This window comes from Elephas maximus, chromosome 4, assembly GCF_024166365.1.
Source record: "Elephas maximus indicus isolate mEleMax1 chromosome 4, mEleMax1 primary haplotype, whole genome shotgun sequence".
Classification (NCBI taxonomy): Eukaryota; Metazoa; Chordata; class Mammalia; order Proboscidea; family Elephantidae; genus Elephas; species Elephas maximus.
Window position 1 is genome coordinate 51,955,150 of NC_064822.1, and position 4,799 is coordinate 51,959,948.

Here is a 4,799-nt window from a genome sequence, read left to right on the forward strand (position 1 = left end):
ATCAGCAATGATATCCCAGGTTCCAATTCTCTTCTGAATCTGGCTTGAATAACTACAGGCACAGAGGTTAGGATTCAGAATATATTTATTTGGGGAACACAATTCAATCCATTACATGGTGTATATCCCACCTTGCCTTATTCTGTTACAGACTTCGATCCTTATCTTATCCCTCCTCTTCTGCATCATCAACATCTCTCTCTCTCAACCACATCATTTCTACCAGCATGAAAACATACTCTAGTATCTTCCCATCTTAAAAAACAAAAACAAAAAACGCTTGGCTTTACAGCCTCTTCCAGATAATACCCCATTTCTTTTAACCTCTTCACAGCAAAACCTCTTGAAATAGTTCTCTGCACGAACTGTATCCATTTTCTCACTCTTCTGTTCACCTCAATCTTTCAGTCCCTGTCATTTTACTGAACCTGCGTTTGTCAAGTGACTGTTGTTTTCCATGGTATCAAATACGTTGAATATATTCCATCATCATTTCGCACCACTTCTTAGCAGTGTTTTGCATATTTCACTATCTCTATTTTTTGCTACAAAAATATTTATTTCTTTTTTATAACAGCTTTATTGAGATGTAATTTACATACTTAAAATTCACCCACTTAATGTGTATAATTCAATGTTTTTTAGTATATTCACAGATTTGTGCAATCATCACCACAATCAATTCTAGAACACTTTCATCAGCCCAAAAAGAAACCCCATACTCTTTAGCCATCACCCTTTACTTGCCTACCTACCCTTAACCCAGGACAACTACTAATCCACTTTCTATCTTTGTAGATTTGCTTTTTCTGGACATTTCATATAAATGGAATCTCATAATACATGTCTTTTTGTACCTGGGTTTTTTTCACTTAGCATAATATTTTCAAGGTTCATCCATGATGTAGCTTGTATCACAACTTCATTTCTCTTTACAGCTTGAATGTATCATTTTATATATCCATTCACCCTTTGATGGTCATTTGGGTTGTTTCTACTTTTTAGCCATTATGAATAATGCTTCTATGAACATTCATGTACAAATTTTTGCATGGATATCTGTTTTCAATCTTCTTGGGTATACACCTGTAAATGGTAGCTGGATCATATGGTAACTCTATGTTTAACCTATAAAGGAACTGTCAGACTGTTTGCCAAAGTGGTTGCAGCATTTTCATTCCCACGAGCAAATAACAAGTGCTCCAATTTCTCCACATCATCACCAACACTTGTTATTTTCTCTCTTTTTGATGATAGCCAATCTAGTGGGTGTGAGATGATATTTCATCATGATTTTGATTTGCATTTCCCCGATTAGTAATGATGTTGAGCGTATTTTCATGAGCTTATTGGCCATTTTCGTATCTACTTTGGATAAATATATATTCAGATCATTTGCTCATTTTTAATTGGGTTATTTGTGTTTTCGCTGTTGAGTTTTAAGAATTTTTTATATATTCTAGATACAAATCCCTTATCATATATATAATTTGCAATTATTTTCTCCCATTCTGTAAGTTCTTTGTTTGTTTGTTTTCCATTTTCTTAATGATGTCCGTTGAAGCGTAAAAATTTTTAATTTTGACGAAGTCCAATTTGTCTGTTTTTAATTTGGTTGCTTGTGCTTTTGGTGCCATATTTAAGAAACCACTGTCTAATCCAAGATCATGAAGATTTACCTGTATATTTTCTCCCAAGAGTTTTATAATTTTAATGCTTAAATTTAGGTCTTCAATTCATTTTGAGTTAATTTTTGTATATAGTGTCAGGTAGGATTACAACTTCATCCTTCCGCATGTTGATATCCAATTGCCTAGCACCATCATTGGAAAGACAGTTCTTTCTCCACTGAATTGTTTTGGTATCCTTGCCATGAACAAATTGGCTATAAATGTTAGGTTTTGCTTATAGGTTCTCACTTTTATTCCGTTGACCTGTGTGTTTACCATTATGCCAGTAACAAACATCCACTTCTTCTTGAAACACTTTCTTCTCTTGACTTCCAGAACAAAAACTTTATTGGATTAGACTCCACCAACACCATCCACCAGATTACATGAGAGTATCTTTTAGACTGGGCCAACCTCATGGGCATCAGAGCTGTGCAGTCACATAGGGTCCCACTCTCAGAAGGGCAGCCCATATGGCTTAATGTTCTGCTGTTGCCATCTTGAAATTCTTAACCTTTTTGAACAGGGGCCCTGCATTTTTATTTTTGACAGGACTCTGCAAATTATGCAACTTGTCTTGCTTTTAGTATAAGTTCTAGGCTATATTATGCTGAAAGAATATCCACATAGGTGCCCTTCACAAACATGAGTTGCACTAAAAAACCTTATTTTATCAATATGAATTTGGAAGGTACCCTGTTCAATCACCTTTTCCCAATTCCTGAAATTCCCACCCCTGTTCTTGACTACTGCATCAGTGAACCAAAAAAAATTTTTTTCCATTGAATTGATTCTGACTCATGGCAGTCTCATGTATTGCAGAGCAGAAAGAACTGTATTTCATAGGATTTTCATGGCTGTGACCTTTCAGAAGCAGATCGTCACACCTTTCTTCTGAGGTGCCTCTGGGTGGGTTCAAACTGCCAACCTTTTGGTTAATAGCCAACTGCTTAACTGTTTGCTCCACCCAGGAGCTACCTGCATCAGCACTGCTACATAATAAGCATGAATTAGAATTTACTGTAATGCTCGCTTCAGCAGCATGTATCCTAAAATTGGAATGATACAGAGAAGAAGATAACATGCAAATTTGTGAAGCATTCCATATTTTTAATCCCTAGCTAGATAGTAGACAATTGTCAACTTCAGTGAAGGGAAAGACAGCACACAACATAGAGGAAGTTGGCAGAGCTAGACCAAAGCAAAAGCATAGAAGTTTCCTAGACCCTTATCAAATATTTTGAGGGACTGAGTAGCTGGGGCTGGGCCCTGGGGACTATAGTCTCAAGGGACATCTAGGTCAAATGGCACAACATAGTTTATCAAGACAATATTCCACATCTCATTTTGATGAGTAGCATTTGGGATCTTAACAGCCTGCAAGTGGCCGTCTAAGATACATCTATTGGTCCCATTCCACCTGCAGCACAGAAAAATGAAGAAAATCAAAGGCACGAGGCAAATACTAGTCCAAAGGACTAAAGGACCCATGAACCAGAGACTCTACTAACCTGAGACCAGAAGAACTAGATGGTGCCCAGCTACCACCAATAACCACCCTGACAGGGATCACAACAGAGAATCCCAGACAGAGCAGGATAAAAATGTAGAACAGAATTCAAATTCATGTAAAAAGACCAAACTTACTGGTCTGACAGAGACTGGAGGAACCTCTGAAACCATGGCCCCCTGACACTCTGCTAACCCAGAACTGAGACCATTCCTGAAGCCCACTTTTCAAACAAAGATTAGACAGACCTATAAAACAAAAGGAAACCCTGGTGGTGTAGTGGTTAAGCTCTACAGCTGCTAACCAAAGGGTCGGCAGTTTGAATGGCAACAACTGTGCGGTAGGTAGGGTGGGTCTTAAAACTCTGTGCAGCAAGGCTGTAAAGGGCAGATATTAAGAGGCAGGCAAATCAGGTTCAAATCTTATCTAGACTACTTATTTGTCCCTAAAGTGTGTCTGCAGTCCCTGGGTATATATCTGTGGTATAATAGACTGCTTTTGTGCTGCCTTTCTCGCCTTGGTCCTGTAACTTCCACCCAGCTGATTGGGGGGACCGTGTGATAGGATAATTGTAGCCCACCAAAGGGATTGGCCAGTTTTGCCATTCCACTGGCCTTGAAACGAGCAACCCCAGAGGCAGGGAACAGTAGACCCCACCACCAGCAAGGAAGAATAGCCAGGAACCAGTACATCCTTTGGACCTAGATCCCTGCGTTGAGAAGCTCCTGGAACCAGGAGACAGAGAGAGGGAGAACCGTAACACTAAAGGCAGCAAGAAGCAGCAGCAGAGACCCAGCAGGAGACCGCGTGGTAGCCTTCCTGGCCCAGAGTAGGAAAGCTGAACAGGTTTGGCCAGAGGCCGAGGGCCAGGGAGAGGTGTGCCTGTGAGCATGGCTGAAAAGAGGCTGTCCTGATGGAAGAACTGTATTCTGAATGTTTCTGAGCCTGCTACTTCCCTAATAAACCCCATGATCATGAGTATGGTCTGTGAGTTCTGTGTGGCCATTGCGATGATTTTTTTATCCAATCTAGCAGAGCAGTAGAGAGTGCCATGCAAGGGACAATTGGTGTCAGAGTTGGTGAAGATGGCAGAGGGAGGAGGCATGCCTGACTCCTGCCTCATAGGAATCAGCCTTGGACAGTTGATCTTGATTCTCCTTCCCCCTTGTGCAGTGAGAGGAGGTCATATGCTGCCCTCAGGCCATTTTTATAATATCAATAAATATTTGCTCTTTCAATGAAAGAATATATGAGTAAAAATGGTAAGAAAGGATTAATTGCTCTTTTTGTGTGCCCTCTGGTAACAGAACTGAGATGCAAACAAACTTTTCTAACAGCTAGAGATAAGCCAGCACCCCCTTTTGAAGCTTAAAGCAAAGCAGCAGGACATTATTTCTCTAAAGAAAAGCATTTCTTGATCTTTCAGGAATTTGGACTAAGGCCACAAGGTATAGCAATGGTTGACTGCAGAATCTGTGTTGGGGGAAGGAGCATCACTTGATTGCAAAGACCGTTTTTCTTGGCACTAGTCACAGAAGAGGACGGAGACATCTGCATGCCCCAATGACATCACTTGGCCCTGCCTTGCACAACAGAGGAAAATAACTGCCAGGGCAAAT

General features: G+C 40.2%; 1 pseudogene; it reads left to right on the plus strand.

The window, feature by feature from the left end:
• The first annotated feature begins 2,695 nt into the window (after positions 1-2,695).
• On the plus strand, positions 2,696-2,782 carry LOC126076587 (uncharacterized; annotated as a pseudogene).
• The last annotated feature ends 2,017 nt before the right edge of the window (positions 2,783-4,799 follow it).